Source organism: Marmota flaviventris, chromosome 11 (assembly GCF_047511675.1).
Source record: "Marmota flaviventris isolate mMarFla1 chromosome 11, mMarFla1.hap1, whole genome shotgun sequence".
Lineage (NCBI taxonomy): Eukaryota > Metazoa > Chordata > Mammalia > Rodentia > Sciuridae > Marmota > Marmota flaviventris.
In genome coordinates this window covers 96,597,746-96,622,964 of record NC_092508.1, presented here as the reverse complement: position 1 = coordinate 96,622,964, position 25,219 = coordinate 96,597,746, and the positions used below count along the sequence as shown (strand labels likewise).

The window sequence follows — 25,219 nt, the reverse complement described above, 5'->3', positions numbered from 1 at the left end:
TTGAAGATAAAACAGCTGAGACTGGGTGGAGCGCTGCTCTCTGATGGAGAAGCAGGTCTAAAGAGTTAAACCAGCAATCTTTATTATATATGTCTCTGAATCAGATTAAAGACTATGCAAGCTTTATTCTTTGTATTCATGAAAGTTACAGAGCTAGCAACAGCATGCAGCTATTTCCTCAGTTACATTCTACAGTTGCAATGTGCAATGTTAGGAGCATTGTGCAGCTCTCAAGAAAGTCCGTTGTTTAAAGTTACTAATTCCCAGTCAGATTCATGAGCAGGGGAACTGGGGAAACATTGTGGTTATCTCAGCAAGGAAGTTCCTTCATTCCCAGGAGCTGTGTGCTTGAGAATAAGGTCAAAGCTGATAAGACTCTAGCATGGAGGACATCTCCATAGCAACTGGGCATCCTATGCCTTTGTACAGAAACTTTCCCAGTCACCAAGTATGTCACAGCTATGAAGTCATCAGGGACCCCAGTCTCAGACACTGGTCTCCCAATCACTGTCACCACTCTCTACAACTTTGTCTCAAAATAAAAAATAAAAAGGTCTGGCGATGTAGCTCAATGATTAAGCACCCCTGGGTTCAATCTCCAGGGAGAAGGAGAAGGAGAAAGAGGAGGAGAAAGAGGAGGAGAAGGGGCTGGGGATGTGGCTCAAGCATGCGGCCCGGGTTCGATCCTCAGCATCACATACAAACAAAGATGTTGTGTCCGCCCAGAACTAAAAATTTTAAAAAAGAGTAGGAGAGGAGGAAGAGGAAGAGAAAGAGGAGGAGGAGATGGAGAAAAGAGCTACTTGTAGTTTCAACTACTCAGGAGGCTGAGACAGGAGGATGGTAAATGTGAGGCCAGCCTTAGCAATTTAGAGACATTCTGCCTCAAACAAACAAACAATAATAACAACAAATCAGGATCAGAGTGTGTGGGGGGGGAAGTCTGGATCCCAGCAGCAGCCTGACCCTGCTCTCTGGATGAAAGGACAAAATGTCCCAGCACTGGATCCTAACAGCTGCCACCCAGGCCGGCCACCCTGATGGTGACCCCAGTTTTAACTCCAGACATGCTGAGGCAGAAGGGTTATGTCTGTGGATCTGGTCCCTGGGAGGGTCCAGCAGGTCACCCGCTGCACCACGCCATGCAGGCAGCTGGAGATGAGTTCCAGACCCATGCGACTTCTCGGATCTGTGAGCTCAGCTGCATGGGACCCCGGGTTCAGCTCAGCCAAGCCTCACTGAGGTTTCTGACAAACTTTTCCAAGGGAGTCCCAACTGGGACTGTCTTGTGATCTTCTTTGTCTTTGGGGCTGCCCTGTGTGCTGAGAATATCGACCAAGAGATGGAGCCACTGGGTGGACAAGTGCAGGGGTGGATGGTGGCCTACCTAGAGATGCAGCAGTGGGGGCTGGGAGCTGGAGGCTGACAAAAAGCTGGAGGAAGAAGTGGAGCAGGTACAGGAGCAACACCAGGTAGAGAAGCAGAACAATAAATAATAATAATAATAATAATAATAATAATAATAATAATAATAATAATGTTTGGGGCTGAGGTTGGGGCTCAGTGGCAGAGCACTCACCTATCACGCATGAGGCACTGGGTTCGATCCTCAGCACCACCTAAAAATAAAATAAAGGCATTGTTCCCACCTGCAACTAAAAAATAAATAAATGATTAAATAAATACATAAAATAAAATATATACTGTGAAAAGGGTGGGAATCCCATGATTCTGAGGAGGGACCTACTTTGGGGAGTAGGGGAAGGCCCAGGAAGTAGGGCAGGGACTCACTTTGGGGATTCACCATGGACACTTCTCAACGGTGCAAGCTGCTCCCCACTTCACTCCCTTGGGGGCTGCTCAAGGGTAGGTGGCCACGGGTGGTAGGGGGGTTTCTTTGACTCAGGGCTCTGGGACACCAAGCTGTTTTGCTTGTTACCTTCCCTGATCTTCTTCTCCTTGGCAGTCCTCCTGCCTGCTCCTGTCCTGCTGGGTCCAACACCCACCCTACCCTCTTTCTGGCTCCCTGCCGCTCCAGATTGCCTGTGATCTATTTTGTTTCCTTTTGTGTTTCTTTTTCTGTTTTGAGTGTCTTTCTTTGTAGGCCCGAAAATCTCTGTTCTGCTTCCAGGAACTCCAGGGTGAATCCCCTCCCGGGCCCCCTCTCTAAGGAAATGCATGCCTTGTTTTGGGGTGTTTTTTGTTTTTGTTTTCCTTTACTTTTCCCCCACTTTATTTGGAGGGAATGGGAGGAAATGGGAACAGGGAGGCGGAGTTTGTTTATTTTTTAAGCTCATTTCCAGGGGGCGGGAATTTAAAAAAAAATATGTATGTGTCATGAATAAATTTGTTTTTGAAACCAAAAAATGGCTGGAGATGTAGCTCAGTGGTAGGCAGGTTTAATGCCCCATACCATCAAAAAAGAAAAAGAAAACCCAGAATTGTGCAATGTATATGTGTATTAAAACACCATAGCACTGTACTCCCCTTACTATATGATTTTTATGTTCTTTGTGTGTCAGTTAAAAGTTTAAATAAATGAGGGATGGGGATGTAGCTCACTGGTAGAGCACCACATGAGACTTTGGATTCTGTCCCTAGCACTACTTTTTTTTTTTTTCCTTAAAGGTAACAGAGGCAGGTGTGCTGGCAAATGCCTATAATTACAGTGACTTGGAAGGCTGAGGCAGGAGAATTGCAGTTTATTTTTTTAAAACTATACACTTTTAAAAATATACCTTTATTTTATTTGTTTATTTTTATGTCGTGCTGAGGATCGAACCCAGGGCTTTGCACATGCCAGGCAAGCGCTCTACCACTGAGCTACAACCCCAGCCCCAGGACAATCACAATTTAATAAGACCCTGCCTCAAAAAAAAAGTAAAAAGGACTGAAGGGTTGCTGGGGCTGTAGCTCAGTGGCAGAGAACTTGCCTAGCACATGTGAGACACGGGGTTTGATCATTAGCATCACATAAAAATAAACAAAGGCATGCTGTCCATATACAACTACAAAAAAAAATTTAAAAATAAAAAGGGCTGAAGATGTAGCTCAATGGTAGAGCACCCTGGGTTCAATTCCCAATTTACCAAATAAATAATAAAAGAAATAGAAATATTTATAAAAGGACAGAAGGAAGCCACAAGTTTGGATATTGGCTTTATTTGTCATAATCATGTATACCTATATCTATTATATAAAGAAAATGTAGCACAAGAGTTAAAACTTATCCAGTTCAAATTTATCATCATGACCAGCCCACGCCACAAAAGCATGACCAGCCAGGTCAGGAACACCATCCAGGTCTTGGGACACCAGACCAGCACTTATTCTAATGTGTTAGAAGCTATCTTTCCAAAGAAACAGCATCTTCTATCCAAATACTAACCATCCTGGCTGTCTCCTCCTCTGGAGATGGCCCACGTTCTCTTTTGAATGTGCCTCTGCTTTCCTAAATAAGCCTCCCTTGTCTGTCTATGTCTCTGAAACAAAACAAAAAACAGAGAGAGAGAGAGAGAGAGAGAGAGAGAGAGAGAGAAACAAAAGTAACTATTCTGAATGTTGTGATTAGAGATTTTCTGCATTGTAAGATTAGATCCCATAGGCACGGGTTGTAACACTAGGAAGGAAATCCAGATGTTCCTTTTAAAAATCTAGAAGGGGCTGGGGATGTGGCTCAAGCGGTAGCGAGCTCGCTTGGCATGCGCGGGGCGCTGGGTTCGATCCTCAGCACCACATAAAATAAAATAAAGATGTTGTGTCCACCAAAAACTGAAAAATAAATAAATAAAAAAAAATCTAGAAGGCTTTCATTTTCTTCTCCATTATCCGTAAAATCCCAGGTCCTAGGGCATTGGTGGAAAGAGCTTTTGAGGTCATTCCTACACCCATGTCCAGGACAAGATGCTTAAGCTCTACTGTCAGTTTTTGGAAATTGCTTCTTTGAAAAAAATAGGGGATGAGGAGGATGGGAAGATAAGCACAGCATAAATTTAATATGATTTAGGCCCAGTACAGTGGCACACACCTGTAATCCCAGCTACTCCTGGAGGCTAAGGCAAGAGGATCACAATTTTGAGGCCAACCTGGGCAATTTAACAAGCTCCAGTCTCAAAATAAAAATAAAATAAAATAAAAAGGGGCTGGGGATGTAACTCAGTGATAAAGCACCCTGGGTCAAAAATGATTTAGCCTCAAAGTACCCTGCTACTCCCAGAGTAAAATTTTTTGACCTTTCACTAGCAAGAGACTGTTCTCTTTTCTACCTTCACAAATAGTTCTGAAAGCTAAAAATAGAGTCAACCATTAAATAAAATCTGAGAAAAATAAGTATTTGTTTTGTGACTTTTAAAAAATAAGTTTTGTCAATATAAATTATATAGCATAAAATTCACCCTTCTATTTAAATTTTTAATTTATTTTTGCGGTGCTGGGGAATCAAACCAGGGGCTTGCACAGGTTAGGCAAGAGCTCTACCACTGATCTTCACCACCAATTCTCTTTCTTTCAAATTGTGCAACTCAGTGGTTTTCATATGTTAAGTTGTGCATCTACCACCACAAATAGTTTTAGATATTTTTTATCACTCCCAAAAGGAACTTCATGTCCTTTGGCACTTATCCTTCCTTCCTATAGGCCCTGATAACTACTTGGCAACTTTCTGTATGAATGGATTTGTCTTTTCTGGATAGTTCATCTAAATGGAATCATACAATATGTGATCTTTTGTACTTCATTCCATTTTTTTTTTTTGGTACTGGGGGATTGAACTCAAGGGTGCTCTACTACTGAGCTACATTCCCAGCCGTATTTTGTGTTTTATTTAAGAGACAGGGTTGTTTAGCGCCTGGCTTTTGCTGAGACTGGCTTTGAACTCGCAATCCTCTTGTCTCAGCCTCCCAAGCCGCTGGTATTACAGGCATGTGCCACGGTGCCTGGGTACTTCATTCGTTTTCATGGCTGATCCATTGTATGAACACACTACATTAAATTTCTCTATCCATCAATTGACAGCATTATTTTTACATTTTGGCCATTATGAATAATGCTGCTATAAACATTTATGCACAAGTATATTTAGGGACATGAAAAGTGTGGGATATTTCATTTCTCTTGGCCACATATCTAGGAATGGAATTGCTGGGTCATATGGTAACTTTAAGTAAAACATTTTGAAGACCTGCCAGACTGTTTTCCAGAGTTGTCTCACCATTTTCCATCCCCAGCAAGAGCATTAAGGGTTCCAATTGTTCCACATCCTCAACAACACTTATTATTGTCCATCTTTTTTATTACAGCAATCTTACTGAGCATGAAGTGGTACCTCGTTGTGGATCTGATTTGCCTTTCCCTACTATATTTTAATGTGCCATATGTATATCTTCTTGGAGAAATGTCTATTCAAACCTTTTAAATTGGTTTGCCTTTTTATTATGTTTATAAATTTTCTTTTTTTCTCCCACAAAAATGTCAAATCTTTTAATGTCATCCTTAAGTATTCTTTATATATTCTGGATACAAGTCAGATGACTTTCAAATATTTTCACCTATTCTGTGCATTGTATATGTTCTTTTTTTTAGCTGGAAATGGTTTGGCACATCACTTTTTTCTGCAAAATGGAATTAGCTGCAGTTTAGGATTTGAGAAGCTATTTCTATCTCTTACCCTGAAGGGCAGGTAGAGTTGTGGGTACTTTACTCATTCAATTCCTGATGAAAAAGGAAATGGGACTTATGTAAGTGCATTCTTGCCTGGTTGATAAGCTACATTGTTTTTGTTTCTTTTTATTCTTAAAGGAAATAAAGGTGTGTAAGAGCCAATGTTAACATTAATTCTGGTAGTGGCCCATTAGGGGACTAGGGGTAGAATCTCTTTTTTTAAAAAAAAAATATTTGTTTTTTAGTTGTAGTTGGACACAATACCTTTATTTTATTTGTTTACTTTTATGTGGTGCTGGGGATTGAACCCAGGGCCTCACACATGTGAGGTGAGCACTCTACCACTGAGCCACAACCCCAGCCCCTAGGAGTAGAATCTTTTATGACCAGCTACAGATTTGGTTTTTCTATCATACGTCTTATCCAAATCCACACAAGAAGCTAATGAGAGTGGGTAGACTTCCTGTTTGTTTGATTGTCCTAACTGCTGCTATCAGTAAGGGTTGTTGATAACACATGACAAAAATCCTCTCTGGTTGCTTTAAGGAGATAAAACATTCTTGGAAAGACATGGATTTCTTTGGAGAGCTGTTGAAGTGATTTGGCTACAAGACTGTGGGGAAAGCACCACAGGTCCTTCAAGAACAGCAAGGCTGCCATTGACTAGACCCTAAAGATCATCTCACCATCACAAGCGCTGCTGGGTCTTGTGCCCCAGGAGACTGGAAGGTTTTTACCACCATTAGAGGCAGGCAGTTCTTGACCATTCCTGACTATTTGCACCTTGTAATGAACTGTAATGTACTGCAGATCCAGGATGATAGACTGCACTAGTTTGATCTCAGCTACTTGCTGTGGTGGAAACTTCTAGAGCTCTCCTATATCCAGGCCTCCCCTTCTGCCAGGGACATTAGAATATTATGCTTTTTGCCCCCTTGTAGTTAAGATGGAACAGTGAGCTGTGAGTCAAAGTGACAAGTCTCATTTCTGGGCTAAATTGTTTCATTGAGTGAACTCCCTGCAGCAATTTATGCCCCTGTGCGTGGACAATGAGAGTCAGTTTGGTAGCTTCAGGATGGTTCCTGTCTGTCAGTCTGGGTCCCAAGGTCATTGAAGCAGAGCTTGGGACAACCTATGTTAGATACATGACATGAGTAAGGAGGAGGCTTGTGTGACTGAGCCACTGAGGTTGAAAAACCAGCCTTTACCTCAGAACAAAGCCTGTCCAAGGAAGGGACATCACCTTTGTCCTTGGAAAGACCCACAGAGCACTCCTTGGCACATTCCCACCCTGCTAAGTTGTTTATCTACAAATAACAGGAGAGATCTGCTGCTCCAGGTGTCCCTGACTCAGTCAGGCTAGGTGGGGATCCATAGCAACCCCCTAGCAGCCACCAGTCAGCATGAGACAGGGAAATACCTGGGATGCCAGATGACCCTCCCAGTAGTTTATGGTGGTTGATAACGTGTTGGGAAACCATGTAGTTCAGCACCTACACCCCTCTTGGCTTAAACCAATCAATTCAAACGAATCCCCCTCTTGTACTAACCAATCACCCCTACCCAACTTGTTCCCGCCAGTGAATGTGCTAATCATGTTTTAGAGTTATTATTTGATTTTCCCGCGGTGTGTGATGATTTGCTAAGAGATGCTATGATGTATGTAGGGGTCCGTGCCTTCTCCAAAGAATGTATAAAATTGCTGCAAACCCTGGGCTCGGGGCCTCTCAGCGTCACCAGTTGCTGTGTGTGTGTGCGGAGGACCGAGCCTAGCTCGCAATAAACACCTCTTTGTTGTTTACATCGATCTTGGTCTCTGGTGGTCTTTTGGGGGTCCCGAATTCGAGCATAACAAGTTTTTTTTAGTTTTTTTGTTCCTGCAGAACAGTACAGGCTTCAGTTTATCCTAACAACATAAGGAAATAAAAATAACAAAAAACAATAGGCTGAGGGAGGCCAAAAGGAAGAAAGTTTAAGGTCTTCCTTGTCTTTAAAATGAGGGAATCTTCATTTTATTTTCCTTTGCTCATATTTGTATTCTGGGTCCAACCATATTTCCCCCATGGTCTGTTCTTGGTTTTATGTTTAAATGGATTCAGATTTTACCTCCCATCCTTTTACCTTGAATTCTCTACTGGTGAGTTCTTTATTTTGAATCTTTATTGCCTGGCTAGATTTTGCTCTTGAGGAGGCTTTTAGCAGCCCACCTGCCAGCTGCTTTTTGACTGAATGAACATCTGGACTCTGTGTGAAATTCTTAAGTCAATCTTTCCCTTAGAATTTTTTTTTTTTGGGGTATTTCTATTTATTTATTTTTTTGGCTATATTTTTTCCATAGCTTTATTGAGGTAAAATTGAAGTATAATAAAATGCACATATTTGAAGTACACAATTTGATCAGTTTCAAAATGTATGTAACCAGAACAATCAATATAAAAATATTTCCATTACTTTTTAAAAATTTTGAAATCATGCAGACTATGTTTCCTGCATGACTTATTACATTAGAAATCAATCACTTTATGATATATAGAACCCTATCCCCACATGTCAACTATTTCAAAATTAAATGGCACACTTATAAATATCTCAGAGGTCAAGGAAAGAACCACAAGAATAGTAAATAAAAGGCACTTTGAACTAAGTGATAATAAAAGCTTAAAATATCAGGATATCTGGGATAAAACAGTACTCAGATGAACATTTATAACTTAAAAGTACTTGTATCAGAAAGAATAACAATCAAATTACTTGCAAATCATGTAGTAGGAAGAAAAAAAGAAGAGTATGAGCAGAAATATATGAACTAGATAAGAAATAATACAGCTAAAGTTGATAAAAATAAAACAAGTCTAATCAAGAAAAAAGCAAGAAAGGGCTGGGGTTTTGGCTCAGTGGTGGAGCGCTTGCCTCACATGTGTGGGGCACTGGGTTCGATCCTCAGTACCACATAAAAACAAATAAATAAAATAAAGGTATTAAAAAAAAGAAAAAAGAAAAAAGCAAGAATATGAAAATTAATATCAATGGAAAGAGAATTAGCAAAATAAGCCTACAGATGTTAAAAATATATTAAGGTAATATTACAATTGTAAGCCAGCATATGTGATAGCTTACTGGTCTATATTAGAGAAAGATCCATGCTCTGCTGAGAAGAAAGTGTATTCAGTCATTGGTTGATGAAATATTCTATATGTATCTGTTAAGTCTAAATTATCAATTGTATTTTTTACTTAAAAACTTTTTTTTTTGAGGCTGGGGCTGTAGCTCAGTGGTAGAGCTCTTGCCTAGCATATAAAAATAAATAAAAATAAAATAAAGGTATTATGTTCATCTACAACCCAAAAAACATTTTTTAGTTGTAATATGGACTCAATACTTTTATTTGTTTTTATGTGGTGTCAGGATTGAACCCAGTGCATCACATTTGGGAGGCAAGTGCTCTACCACTGAGTTACAACAAAATAGAAACATTATTTTTACTTCTATAGCTTCTTTATTTAGTTTTTGTTTGGAGGATCTATCCAGTGGTGAGAGAGGCATGTTAAAGTTACCCAATATTATTGTGTTGTGGTCTATTTGTTTCTTGAAATTGAGCAGGGTTTGTTTGATGTATGTGGATGCTTCATTGTTTGGGGCATAAATATTTATGATTGTTATGTCTTGTTGATGTATAATTCCCTAAAGCAGTATGAAATGGCCTTCTTTGTCCCTTCTGATTAACTTTGGCTTAAAGTTCACTTTATCTGATATGAGGATAGAAACCTTGGCTTGTTTATATGATCCACGAGAGTGATAGGTTTTTTCCCCCATCCTTTTGCCTTCAGTTTATGGATGTCTTTGCCTATGAGGTGACTTTCTTGGAGATAGTGTATTGTTGGGTCTTGTTTCTTTAATCCAATCTGCCAGGCTGTCTTTTGATTGATGAGTTTAGGCCATTAATGTTCAAGGTTATTTTTTATTTTTTTGGTACTGGGGATTGAACTCAGGGTCACTCGGCCACTGGGCCACATCCCCAGCCCTATTTTTGTATTTTATTTAGACACAGGGTCTCACTGAGTTGCTTAGGGGCTCGATAAGTTGCTGAGGCTGGCTTTGAACTCATGATCCTCCTATCTCAGCTTCCTGAGCTGCTGGGATTACAGGCACATGCCACCATACCCAGCTCAAGGATATTATTGAGATATGATTTGTATTCCCCATCATTTGGGTTTAATTCTAGTTTTTAATTTGAATTAGTTTCTCTTTTGACTGACTATTCCTTTAGTATGGTTCCTCCCTTTAGACTGGCTTTCACTTTTTTTTTTTTCCATTTCATCTTCATGGAATATTTTGATGAGAATGTTCTGTAGTGCAGGCTTTCTAGTTGCAAATTCTTTTAACTTTTGTTTATCATGGAAGGTTTTTATTTAATCTTCAAATCTGAAGCTTAATTTTGCTGGCTATAGGATTCTTGGTTGGCATACATTTTATTTCAGAGCTTGATATATGTTATTCCAGGACCTCCTAGCTTTGAGGGTCTGGGTTGAGAAATCAGCTGAGATCTGAACTGGTTTCCCCCTTAATGTAATCTGATATTTTTCTCTTGCAGCCTTTAAAATTCTATCCTTATTCTGTATGTTAGGCATTTTCATTATAATATGCTTTGGTGTGGGCCTGTTGTAATTTTGTACATTTGGGGTCCTATAAGTTTATTATATTGATTTTTCATTTCATTCTTTAGGTTTGGAAATTTTTCTGATATTATTTCATTGAAAAGATTATGCATTCCTTTGGTTTGTATCTCCATTCCTTCATCCATCCTGATAAATATTGAATTTAGTCTTTTCATGTTATTCCATAGTTCTTGGAAGTTCTGTTCATGGTTTATTAACATCTTCTCTCTGCGGTCAACTCTATTTTTAAGAGTATGTATTTTGTCTTCATTGCCTGAGGTTCTGTTTTCCAAGTGGTCTAATCTGTTGGTGATGCTTTCTATTAAATTTTAATTTAGTTTATTGTTTCCTTCATTTTGAGGATTTCTGCTTTTTTTTTTCAGAATCCCTGCTTTTTTATTGAAGTGATCTTTCACTTCCTGTATTTTCTCTCTGATTTCATTTCCTATACTATCTTTTACTTCGCAGATAAGTTTAACTGTGTACATTCTAAATTCCTTCTCTGACATTTCTTCCACTGTGGATTCTGTTCTTGGAGTATCTTGGTTTGTTTGGGGAGATTTGTTCCCTTGCTTTTTCATGTTGTTTGTGTATCTACCCATCTTAACAGTATGGATCTGAGGCAGTAGAGTTTCTGTCCTATGGATTTATAGTGTCCATGAAGGTTTACAGCACTTAACTGTTTAGGGAAAGACAAATAATAACAACAACCAATGCAAACAATTTACATCATTAAACCAAATATATTTAGGAGTCAAATTGCTGGAGCATATTACCAGACTGTTCTCTAGAGTGACTGCACCATTTTACATTCCCATCTGCGAGTATGAGGATTCCACTTTCTCCAGTGTGGTCAACATTTACTGTCATATTTTATATTAAGGTCATCCTAAAAGGTGTGAATTGGTATCTTATTGTGGTGCCAATTTACATATAACTAATTATCAGAGCATCTTTTCATGCACTTACTGGCCATTCATATATCTGCTTTGAATAATGTTTATTCAAATTCTTTGTTCATTAAAGAAATTGGGTAATCTTATTATTGAATTGTAAGAAGTCTTCAAATATTCTGGATACACTTACTGTGGCACATGCCTGTAATCTTTACTCTAGAGGCTGAAGCAAGTTCAAGGCCACTCTGGGCAATTTAGAGAGAACCTCAAAACATGAAAGGACTAAATATATAGCTCAGTGAGAGAGTGCCCTGGGTTCAATATGCAGTTCTGTTAAAAAAAATTCTACATACAAGTTTCTTAGTAGATAAAGATTTGTATTATATTCTCCCATTCTTTTCACTTTCTTTGTTCTTTGTCTGTGACACTGAGGATTGAACCCAGGCCCTCATGCATGCTGGGCAAGCACTCTCCCACTGAGCTACATCCCCAGAACCCTTCACTTTCTTGATAGTCTTGTTTGAAGCATTAAAGTTTTAAATTTTGATAAAGTCCAGTTTATTAATTTTTCTTTTATCATTTTTGCATTTGGTGTGTATTATCTAGGAAAATATTGCTCAACTCAATACACTATGGTTTCTTCTAGGAGTTCTGTAATTTTAGCTCTCACACAGACGTTTTTGATACATTTCTTTTTTTTTTTTTTTTGATATTGGGGATTGAACCCAGGGGACATTTAATTACTGAGCCACATTCCCAGCCCTTTTTATTTTTTTGAGGCAGGGTCTTGCTAAGTAATTAGGGCTTTGCTAATTTACTGGGGCTGGTCTCCAACTCCATCCTCCTGCTGCAGATTTCCAAGCTGCTGGGATTACAGGTGTGTTCCACTGTGCCAGGCTTTGTGATCCCTTTCAATCCAACTTTCGCATATAGTTTATGTAAGGATCCAAAATCATTCCATTTCATGTGAACATCCACTTTCCCCACTATAACTAGTCTTTTCTCATCAAACTTCCTTGGCAATATGGGCTTGCACCTTTTGCTTAGATGTCTGAAGAACCCTTAATCCTTGATATTCAGAAACTTAACCAGACAGAGTCTTACAGCAATTGTTCTTAATCACTGTTTTTTTTTTTTTTTTTTCATCTTTTCCTTCTTTCCATTTGTTATGCAGCTGGGGTGTCCTCAAAAGCTCTTGTGTTCATGCAGGAATGTTCAGAGGTTAAATGTGAGAGTTATAATGTAATGAGTAGATTAATCCATTTAATGGATTAATAATTTGAAAGTCTACTATACTAGGAGGGTGACTGGACAGGTGGGGTATAGCTGGATGAAGTAGGTAACTCAAGGAATGCCCTTGGGGATTTTATCTTGTCCCCATAGCTTCTTCTCTCTCTCTTGGCTTCATGGCTGCCATGAACTGAGTAGCTTTCCTATGCCTCACATCAGATCCAGAGCGAAGGAGTCAGCCAAGCACAGACTGAACCTCATTTGGACCAGGATTCCAAAATGAACTTTTACTTCTCTAAGTTGTTCTTGTTGGATAATTTGGTCATTGTAAAAAAAATTGACAAGCATAGTCACTTTTTTTTTTCCAAATATGGGGGTCTGACTGGGTTGCTCAAGCTGGCTTCGAACTCCTGGGCTCACGTGATCTTCCTGCCTCAGCCTTCAAAGTAGCAAGAAATACAGGTGCACACCACCACACCACTTATATTTTCACTTCTATGTACTAGAAGTTTTTTTTTTTTTTTGGGGGGGGGTGGTTTGATAAATTGCCCAGGTTATCTCAACCTCCCATGTAGCTGAGTTTACAGTCATTTACCACTATTCCTGGCTGAAGAGAGATTTTTTAAAAAATAATTAATATCTATAGTGTGGTGGTACACACCTGTTATCCCATGTTATACCAGTGGCTTGAGAGGCAGAGATAGGAAGATCACAAGTTCAAGGCCAGCCTGGGCAATTGAGACCATCACAAAAATTTAAAAAAGGGCTGGGAATATAATTCAGGGACAAAGCACCCCTAAGTATGTATATGTGTGTGTAGATAGATTGATTGATCTTTTTGTTTTGTTTTGTTTTTTTGGGGGGGGTTCTGGGGACTGAACCCAGGGCTTTGTGCGTGCAAAGCAAGCACTCTACCAACTGAGCTATATCCCCAGCTCCGGATATCTTTTTTTTTTTTTAATTTATTTTTTTAGTTGTAGCTGGACACAATACCTTTGTTTTAATTATTTATTTTTAAGTGGTGCTGAGGATAGAACCCAGGACCTCACACACACTAGGTGAGTGCTCTACCACTGAGCCATAACCCCAGCCCCAGATTGATTAATCTTGTATGGTAGAATGATTTCTACCTGACATATCGGTTATCTTCTCCTCATTGTAGAATGATGTCTAGAATTCTGGTCATCAAGAGTTTAAACTGAGTCAGGCGTGGTGATGCATGCATGGCTGTAATCCCAGTTTGGAAGGTTGAGGCAGGAGGATCCCGAGTTTAAAGCCAGCTTCAGCAAAGTGAGGCGCTGTCTCTAAATAAAACTCAGTGAGACCCTCTCTCTAAATAAAATACAAAATAGGCCTGGGGATGTGGCTCAGGGGACAAGTGCTTTTGAGTTCAATTCCCGGTACTCCCATCCCCCCCAAATTGATTTTTTTTCAAGCAGAACTTTGGGATATTTACTAGTATTAATCAGAAGTTTCATTGTGTTCTTGACTCTTGTGTTTTTATAAGAGATGACTTCAAGCAAGACATGAAACATGGTACAAGTATAGCAAAGTTTATTAGAAGACAAAGGAGAGAAGGAGGGAAAATCACCCTTGAGAGAGAGTGGGTTGTCTTAGGAGAGTGAGGACTCCCTTTTTTGGGTCCCAGTTTTTCTTGGGGTTCAGGGGCAGTTTCTGGAGAAACCAGCATAAGCACCACCTCCTACTCTGATTAACAGCTGTATTGTATCAGATTTCTAAATCCCTACTGCCACATGTCTTACTTATGAATATCTAAGTGAAAATTTATAATCACAATAAGATTAAATAATATGCCAAGGACCTAAAGACAACTTTTGGTCTTTGTGGCATGAGCCAATTGATTTTATATGGAACTTGATTTCTCAGACCTTGAGGCCATTGAGCTCTCCAGCCTCTGTATCAGGGTAATCTGTCATCCTCTTGTTAAATGACAAAACTTGGGCATGTGAATAATATGTTGTTATAGGGCCGCTATTTTAAGTCACAGCAGGGCCAGGGTGACCTTGTAAATTGTTTCTTTAAAAACATGTTGAGGGGCTGGGGCTGTATCTCAGGGGTAGAGCTCTTGCCTCACATGTGTGAGGCACTGGGTTCAATCTTTAGCACCACATAAAACTAAACAAATAAAAAAGTCATTCTGTCCATCTACAACTACAAAAAAATCTTTAAAAAATTAAAAAAAAAAAAAGAAGTAGAGGAATAGTACATAGGTTAAGTCTATATAAATAACCCCTCAATCTCCATGTTTCCACCACTCATTTCTGCCTGCTACCTATCATTGGTATCTACTTTGACTTTTTCTGAGTGGATTAAGTTTTTAAAATAATCAAAATATATAATTTTTGTATAAAAATAGAGTTATGACTAAAAACATCACTACTGTTGGGCACAGTGGTGCAACCTGTAACCCCAGCCACTCAGAGGCTGAGGCAGGAGGATCACAAGTTTGACGCCAGCTTGGCAATTTAGTGAGAGACTCTGTCTCAAAATAAACACTAAAGAAGGGCTTCGAATGGTAAAGTGCTATTGGGTTCAATCTCTAGTAACACAAAACAAAACAAAACAACAAAATTCCCACCGTTTTCTTTTGTTTTGGGGGGTACCAGAGATTGAACTCAGGGTCACTCAACCACTGAGCCACATCCCCAGCCCTGTTTTGTATTTTATTTAGAGACAGGGTCTCACTGAGTTTCTTAGAGCCTTGCTTTTGCTGAGGCAGGCTTTGAATTTGAGATCCTCCTGCCTCAGCCTCCCAAGCCTCGGGATTACAGGTATGCACCACCACGCCTGGCAACCCCCACCATTTTCAATTTGTTGTTTGGTTTGCGAAGCTGGGGAACCAGGGCCTTGCACATGTCAGACAAATGTTCTACCATCAAGCTACATCCCCATTCCAATTCGAGTTTTTCAAATACCTTTAAACATGTTTCAAAATTATTTCATTTCTTACCACTGTTGCAGTGTTATACTTCACAAATTTTGGCCTAAGATTCTTTGTCTCTTATCAAACTAGCTAAATATTCATCACTGCCAAACAAGGGCTCCTTGGCCCCATCTTAAAAGTTTTGCAGAGAGTATACCCTTTTCATTATATCAACACCTCAGAAATGGTGTTATCATCCCAGTTTAACAAATGTGGGGACAGAGGGTTAGAGATGTCAATTAGCTGACCAATGGTCACTAAAATAAGTCCAAGAGAAAAATTGTCCTTTGGTGCCCTTCTCTACCCTTCTCTACACCAGTTTTTTTTTTTTTTTTTTTTTTTGTTCAGGGCCACTCTACCACTGATTCACATCCCCATGCCTTTTTATTTTTTTATTTTGAGATGAGATCTCAGTTGCTGAGGTTGGCCTTTTCAAACTTGCAATTTTTCTGCTTCAGTCTCCTCAGTCTCTGGGATTACAGGCGCGGGCTATCACTCTTGGCTCTCTACACCTCTTAACAGGTGGCTCTGTGGTCAAATCAAAATTGTACAGCAGGGTATACAAAGTTGCAAGATTTAGCTGGGTGTGGTGGCACACTTGCCTGGAGACCAAACTACTTGGGAGGCTGAGGCAGGAGGATCACAAGTTTGAGACCAAACTCAAAAACTTAAATTCTGTTTCAAAATAAAAAGTAAAAAGGGGGCTGGGATTGTGGCTCAGTAGTAGAGTACTCGCCTAGCACGTGGGAGGCCCTGGGTTCGATCCTCAGCACCACATATAAATAAATAAATAAAATAAAGATATTGTGTTCAGTTACAACCAAAAAAAAAAAAAATATATATATATATATATATATATATTTGCACTTAAATCCCTTGTCTGGGTAATAACAGTTCTGGTTTCTATGCTTGAATCATTTTTTTTGAGTGTCGAGTTTATTTTTATGGATTTTTATTTTTTTAATTTATTTCTTACATACATGACAATAGTGGAATGAATTACATTCATAATTATCCATTCACAGCACACTTTTTCGTAACTCTGTATATAAAGTATGTTCACATCAAATTTAAATATATTTTTTTAAAAAAGTAAAAGGGCTGGGGATGTAGCTACGTGGTAAAATGTGCATGGGTTCGATCTTGTAGTGGGAGGGAATAGTTGGAAGACTTATCTCTGCCCGTGTTTGCTGAAATCATCCTTCCCTTGCACCATGCCCTTCAGCAGGGCCATTTCCTGCTATTCCTTTCTTTGCAATGGTATTTTAAACCTCCACCATCTGGCGGACTCCTACTTACCCTTTTAGATCGATGGAATCCCTTTCCTATGTGTTCTATCTCTAATTGTCCAGCATTTTAATCTGCCCACATTGATTTTGTTCAAAGTTTTTCTCTCCCACCAGACTATACATTCCTGGAAGGCAGAGATTGATTCACCTTTCTACCCGCACAGTATCCTACAGGGTTCAATAAATATTTCTTTAATTTAGTTTTGAGATCCAACTCAGTTGTTACCATACAAAATCTTCTCTGCTATTCCTGCCCTTGCTGATCTTTTCCTTCCCAAGCCCTGAAAGCATTTTTATTTTACACTTCTGATTTAGCATTTAGTACATGCTGCTATTTATTTTGATTTCTTTTTCTTTCTTTCTTTCTTTCTTTTTTTTTTTTTACCATATGCAGTCTATAATAACATGGGCAGGAAAGTATCAAATCATGTTTTGCTCTTTTTGTTTTCAAACTTAGCCTAAGTGCTTGCTCACATCAACGCAAGACATCTCAGGCCCAGAGATATGGGAGGCTGAGGTTGGAGGAACACAAGTTCAAGGCCAGCCTCAGCAACTGAGTGAGCCCTTCAGCAACTTAGTGAGACCCTGTTTCAAAATTAAAAAAAAAAAAAAAAAAAAAGGTGGGAGACGCTGGGGATATAGCTTAGTGGTAAGGTGCCCCTGGGTTAGGGTGTCAAAAAAAAAGAAAAAAAGAAAAGAAAAAGGAAAAAGGAAACCAAGACCAAGACATGCAATTGTTTTATACACTTAGAAAACACTAAACAAGGACCATGGATGTAGCTGTGTGGCACAGTGCTTGTCTTGCATGTGCAGGGTCTTGGGTTCCACCCCTGGTACCAGGAAAAATAGAAAGAAAACAAAGAAACAACAAGACTCACTTCAATCCATTTATGGTAGGCAGACATGTAAGTTACTCCAGGATTCCTGCTCTCTGTGTTCAGAGCCTTTTTTATAATCTCTTACCCTTGAGTATGGGTAAAATTTGTGAACATGATGGGATTTCACTTGCATGAATAAGTTTTATCTTACAAAAGATATGGAGAGATTTTTCAGGTATTATTAATATCCCCAATCAGTTGACTTTAAGTTAATTAAAAGGGAGATCATGGTGGGTGGTCCTAGCCTAGTCAGGTGAACCCTTTAAAGTTTGAGGCTGGCCTGGGCAACCCTGCGACACCCATCTCAAGAAAACAAAAAAGGCATAGCAAAAACGCCAAGGGGGCTGGGAATATAGCTCAATTGGTAAAGTGCTTGCCTCACATGCACCACAGTGGGGGAGGGGAAAACAAAACAAGAGGCAAGACAAATTATAGTTTAGAGGTATACACTTGGCTAGTAAAACCACAAAGAAGTTTTAAAATGTAATTATTAAAAAGTCAAGATGTATTAAGATCACATTCTGGACCATAATACACACCTTAAAAATTTTAAAAGAATAGAAGTTATGGGAAGTATGTTGTCATATCCTGAATTAAACTAGAAGTCAGTAACAGAAAACCAGAAAATTCCAAAGTATCCGGACATTAAGCCATATATTCGAATAATAATATATTCTACATAACATGGGTCAAGAGAAAGGAAATATTGTGAACTAAATGAAAATATAAGTTATCAAAATTTGTGGACTACATGAAAGTGGTGTTTAGGAGGAAATTCATATATCTAAATATATACAGTAGACATGAAATACAAAATCAATAGTCTAAGTTTTCCATGTCAGGAAACCAGAGAAGGATGAATAACTTAACCCTTAAAAAAGGATTAGAAATTATAAAATACACAGGGGAAGTCATGAAATTGACCACAGGAGGAATGATCAACAAGAGCAAAGTTGGTTCTCTGACAAGAGCAAGAATATTGATGAACTTCTGGTCAGGATAACCAAGGAAAAAGAAGGCGTTACAAAGTATTATTATCAGAAACAGAAGAGGAGTCCAGTGTGGTGGCACACACCCGTACTTCAGCTACCTGGGAGGCAGAGACAGGAGGATCAGATGATCGAGGCCAAGGGCAGCAACTCAAGTGAGGCCCTCAGCAACTTAGGAAGACCCTGTCTCAAAAAATAAAAAGGGCTTGGGATGTGACTCTGTGATAAAGTCCCTAGTACCAAAGAAATAACAACAAACAAAGAAACCTCTCAAAAGAAAGAAATAGAAGAGGAGCCAGGAGTGGTGGCTCATGCCTGCAATTTCAGCTACTCAGAAGGCTGAGGCAGGGGGATTGCAAGTTCAAAGGCATCTTAGTAAGACCCTGTCTGTCTCAAGATAAAAAATAAAAAATGCACAGTTCAGGGTGTAGCTTAGTAGATTGCCTAACACACATGAGGTCCTGGGTTTGATCCCCAGCAGTGTGAAAAAAAAAAGAATTATAAGGTAATACTTGAAACAATGTATGCCAACAAATTATATGTAACTTAGATGAAATGAACAAATACATAGAAAGACACAAACTACTAATATTTATTCAAAAACTGAAAATATGAATAGATGTATAATATGTAACACACAAAAACTTCCCACAAAGATAATCCCAGAACCAGACAGCTTCACTGGTGAACTCTTAACAAATGTGTAGAGGAGTAATATAAATCCTTTAGAAACTTTTCCCAAAACTAGGAAAGTGAGAACAATTCTTAACTTTCTTTGATACCAGTGTCACCTTGATATCAATACATCATACAGTGGGGCGTGGTGGCGCATGCCTGTAATGCCAGTGGCTCAGGAGGCTGAGACAGGAGGATTGCAAGTTCAAAGCCAGCCTCATAAACAGCAAGGTCCTAAACAATTCAATGAGACCCTGTCTCTAAATAAAATGCAAAATAGGGCTGGGGATGTGGCTCAGTGGTTGAGTGGTCCCGAGTTCAATCCCCAGTATTATGCCCCTGCCAAAAAAAAAAATCATACAAAGAAAAGTACAGACCAATATACCCCAAATAGAGCAGCAGAAAAAAAAAGTTCTCAAATAATACTAGCAAACTGATAAAAAAAATACTAGCAAATAGATAAAATGGAGAACATATCATGTACAAATGGGATATATTTCAGGAATGTAAAACTGATTTAACATCATAAACTATGAAGGCCAGAAGACAGTGAAATGATTATTACTCTTCCTTTTCTTCTCCCTCTTCCTCCTACTACTCTGTGGTCTGGGTATTTAAACCCAGGGGTAATCTCCCACTGAGCTACACCCCAGCCCTTTTTGAGATATGGTCTCACAAGGTTGCTGAGGCTGGCCTCAAACTTACAATCCTCCTGTCTCAGCCTCCCAAGTTGCTGGGATTATAGGCCATGTGCCACCACACCTGGCTAGTGAAATGACTTTTTTAAAGTGCTGAAGGAAGAATCTATCACTCACAAGTTTTGTACCTGACAAAACTACCCTTCAAAAATGAAGGAGGGGCTGGGGGTATAACTCAGTGGTACAGCACTTACCTGGGTTGTATCCTAGCACTATAAAAACAAAAGCAAACCAACAAGAGCAAAAGCAACAAAAAACAAGAACAAAGGAGAAATGAAGACATTACTAGTAGACCTACAATATAAAAAATGCTCAGGGCAGTTCTTTGGGTTAAAATGAAAGAACACTAGCCAGTAAGTCAGACATAAGAAAAAAAAATTAAGGAATACTAATGAACCTAATTTCATTGGTAAATACAAAAGCCAGTATTATTGCACTTTTTGTTTGTAACCTCTTTATTTTTTCCATATGTCTTAAAAGGAAAGATGTGTAAACTAATAATTATAAATCTGTGTTGACAGATGTAGGACCCAGTGGGGATTGGTTAACATCTGGTTACTTCAGGTTCCTTTCCTTTCAGGAGACTGAGGCAGGAGGATCACATGTTTGAGGCTAGCCTGAGCAACTTAGGCCAGCTAAAACTAGCCTGTGTGGACATTTGGTTCTGTCTCTTGCTCTCTAATTTTCTTTTAAAAATCTTTTTTGTGGTGCTGGAGACTGAATCCAGGCCTTAGGCATGCTAAACAAGTGCTCCACCCCTAAGCTACGCCCCAGCCCTTTTTACTTCATTTTCAGACAGGATCCTCTGCCAAGTTGCCCGGGCAGGCCTCAAACTTGCACTGCTCTAGCCTCAGCCTCCGAGAACTGGGATCGTAGGTGTGTACAACCATGCCCAGCTTTCTTTTTAATTTTTTTGAGATGGCTTATTGCTCTGCTGCCCAGGTTGGTCCTGAACACCCTTTGGTTGGGCTGTCACGAAGGTGAGAGTGTGACAAGTCTTAGGATCTCAGCATGTCCTTGTCATCACGGGTTTCTTTCGGTTTCTGTTATTCTAGCTGGAAACAGACCATCTGGTATTCAGGATAGGGATGCACACAAGCATTTAAAACTTTTGAGAAAATTCAGGACACCAGGACTATTAAGACTATGAGGAGGATAATATCAAGAGATTGGGGCATTCTGTAACCAAGGTCCCCATGATTTAAACCAACTAAAACCAAGTAGGTCGAAGAAAGAGCCAAATGAGGAATCTATTCATATTAGTAGGAATAAGTGGGTCTCAAAAATCTGATTCTTTAAACAAGAACACTAAAATGCTGGGTACAGTGGGGCACACGAGTAAATCCTATTGACTTGGGAGGCTGAGGCAGGAGGATCACAAGTTTGAGGCTAACCTGGGCAACTAAGTGAAACCCTGTCTCAAAAGAAAGAAAGAAAAAAAGGGTTGAATGTGTAGCCCAGTGGTAGAGCACCACTGGGTTCAATCCCTAGTACCACACATACACAATCACAAGAAATATGTTAAATCAATAATCTAATTATATACTAAGGAACTAGAAAAAGCCAACAGAAGGAAGGACATAATAATGGTACAGTACATAAAATAGAGATGAGAAAAACTATAGAGAAATTTTATGAAACTAAAAATTGGTTCTTTGGAAAGATTAAAATTGATGAATCTTTAGATTGACAAAAGAAAAAAAATCCAAAAATGAGACTGTAGATATTATTACCAATGTTATCGAAAAGGATTGTACAAGAATACTGTGAACAGTTGGATACCCACAAATTAGATAACCTAATCTATCAAAAACTTAGACTAATTTTATCAGAAGAAATGAACAAATTTCTAAAAACAGTCAATCTACCAAAAGTGACTCAGACAGAAATAAAGAAAAGTAGGGGCTGCTTTGGAGGCAAGTTAGCAGTGTTGACGGCTGCTGGGGTAAAGCATTCCAGATGACACTTTTAAGGCCAAGTCCAGACATCCCTGTCCTTGTAGGGAAAAGCCTTCAATGGAAGCCTTCCTCTATAAAGATACAAAGAATACAGTATTCTGAACAGACGCTTAAATCAGTTCTCATCTCAAAGAACCCAGCATGAGGGTCACAGTATGAGAACTCAGATGCTGGAGAACAGTGTTTGATAAAAGCAGACTTCCAACCATGTGATGATCTCTTTGGACCCATTTCCTTGCATTTGCAATTAGACTTGGAAAGGCTTCTGAAGATCTTGAACAATTTTTAATGATCTTATAGAAGGGCACACTCCTCAGAGATATGCAATATTTATATACAGCCCATTGGTATATATTGAATCTCTAGGGAAGACTAGAATTATCAGTAAAGAGTATATTAAATAGCATTACAATGAAGCATTACTATTCTATGATCTGACGGTAAAATTCTCAGAACTGGACTGTATATCTGCAATGAGGTGTTCCTTTAGAGTCAATGATAGTGCACAAAACTTACACATTTGTGCAGGGTATGTCCTGAAGATTTTAGAAAAGAAACTGAAGATGCATTCTGTGTTGTGGGTATTACAATGATTGATGTTTACCCAAGAGATTCCTGGAATTTTGTATTTGGACAGGCTTCTTTGACAGATGGTATTCATCCTTGCCAGGGATAGCAGTTGATTTCTATAGCTCATGATTAAAAAAAAAAAAAAAAAAAAAAAAGGCAAAGATACTCCAGAAAACATCTTCAAGTGACTTATAAAAAATTTTTTTTTTGGTACTGGAGATTGAATCCAGGAGCACTCTACCATTGAGCTACATTCCCAGCCCTTTTCATTTTTTTTAATTTTAAGACAGGGTCTTGCTAAAATGCTGAGGCTGGCCTTGAACCTGTGATCCTCCTGTCTCAGCCTTCCAAGGTACTGGGATTATAGGTGAACCCTACTGGGCCTGGTTTGTGACTGTCAAAATTTTTTTTAATATATATATATTTTAGTTGTAGTTGAACACAATACCTTTATTTTTTTATTTTGGTGCTGGGGATGGAACCCCGGGCCTTCTGCGTGCGAGGAAAGCACTCTACTGATTGAGCTATATCCCCAGCTTATTTATGTATTTTTATATGGAGCTGAGGATCGAACCCAGTGCCTCGCACGTGCCAGGTGAGCGCTCCACTGCTAAGCCACAACCCCAGCCCTGTGACTGTTAATTTTTGACAACTATTATATTCTTGAAGTGACTAGTATTTTCTGCTTCAATCAAGACTTTAACCCCCTAGACAGATGTGTTTCCACAGACAGCTGGTGCATATTAGAGTTGATGATATTCACATATTCATACCTGCTTATTACTGAATGTCACTGCTTCTAAGTCAATGCAATTAGGCATTTAAAAACTAGTGCATTGATAGTTTAAATCAAAATTTAAAATTAAATATTTTTCTTCATTTACTATTCATTATTACTTGACATTTTGAATGTTTATACTCCTTTGTTCTTATAATAAAAAAATGTTATTCCTAACAATCTCAATGTACTTTTTACTGACTTATTTATTTTGTTCTTCAACAAATAGTTTCAAATAATGTGACTACATGTAAATCCTCTGAGTGAAAGTTAAGATTTCTTTGAGGTGACCTTGTCAATAACCAAATAAACCAAGTAATCAAACAAAAAAAAAAAAAAAAGACTTTAACCCATGAAACTGAACACATTGGAACTGCAACTGCATCATGGGCCCACTTGCCTAGTGCAGAGCTCCTTCTACTTGGAAGAGGTTGTATCCGTCTAAATGTTTCCCCATCTATTTATCTAAGTTGCAGTGTGCTCTGGCTTCAACACTGCAAAAAGAGATAAAGTGCTGGTGAGATGGATTCTTATTTATTTAGTGGTACCAGGGACTGAATCCAGGGGCATATTACCCCTGAACTACATCCTCAGCCCTTTTTAATTTTTATGGTCTCACTAAGTTGCCTAGGTTGGCCTTGAATCTGTGATCCTAGTGCCTCAGTCTTTGAGGTGCTGGGATTACAGGTGTGCACCACTATGCCCAGCTTAGTGAGGTAGATTGATGATAAACCTGCTGACATACCTGTAGTCACTCTGGAACAGTCATGAGGACAATGTGAGTTTGCTAAAACCCATGGAAATCTTCAAGCAATGGAATGAGTGGATAAAAAAATGGCAAGCAGCCTTTCAAAAATAAGGAACTACAATTAACATGACAGTCAATGGCCAAAGACTGAAAGCTCTTCCTATAAGCTCAGGATCAAGGCAACAAGTAGTGCCCAGCTTTATCACTCCTGTTCAACATGGTTATGGATGTTGGGAAAAAAAATTAGGCAAGACAAAGAAATAAAACATATCCAAATTGAAAAAGAAGTAAAATTATCTGTTTATGCAAGTAACATGATTTTATATGTAGAAAAACTCTTAACAATTCCATAAAACAATTTATTAGATAAATTCAGCATATCTGCAGGATACAAATTAACATGCAAAAAATCAGTTGCATATTTATACTCTTACAACAAATTATCAGAAAGCAATTTTTAAAATTCTATTTACGGGCTGGGGCTGTAGCTCAGCAGCAGAGTACCTGTCTAGCATGTGTGAGGCACTGGGTTCAATCCTTAGCACCACATAAAAATAAACAAATAAAGGCATGCTGTCCAGCTACAACTATAAAAATAATTAACAACAACAACAACAGATTCTATTTACAATAGATATATGCATACCAGTGCTCATTTCAGCATGATTTACATGAGCCAAAAGATAGAAACAACCCAAGTATCCACCCAGATAAATGGATAAATCAGTGACATATACATACAATGGAATATTATTCAAACATAAAAAGGAATGACATTATGATAAATGCTACGCTGTAAATGAAACTTAAAGCCTATGCTAAGTAAAACAAGACAGATAAAGAACAAATATCGTACAATTCCACTTCTATGAGGTGCTTCAAATAGGTAAATACATAGAAAGTAGACTAGAGTGTATCCAGGAGTCAGGGTAAGGGGAAGCAAGAGGGGGAGTTACAAAGGGGAAATGGGAAAGTTTCATAAATAGTGGTGATAGTTGCAAAACATCATGAGTATAATGAATGCTACTGAATTGTACATTTGAAATAACAAATTTTGTTTTATATATTGCACTACAATTTAAAAATATAATATATTGAAAAACTTTGTATACTTTAAATGGGTGAATTATATGTGTGTGAATTACATCTCAATAAAGCTGTTTAAAAAATTTAAAAATAGATTATATTAATTATATTTATATTAATTAATTATATTTCTATGCTGTAAAAACAAGCAAACTGAATATAAAATT

General features: G+C 38.6%; 1 pseudogene; it reads left to right on the top strand.

Annotated features, from left to right (window-relative positions):
* The first annotated feature begins 1,040 nt into the window (after positions 1–1,040).
* On the top strand, positions 1,041–23,243 carry LOC114093910 (archaemetzincin-2-like; annotated as a pseudogene).
* Positions 23,244–25,219: the final 1,976 nt, after the last annotated feature.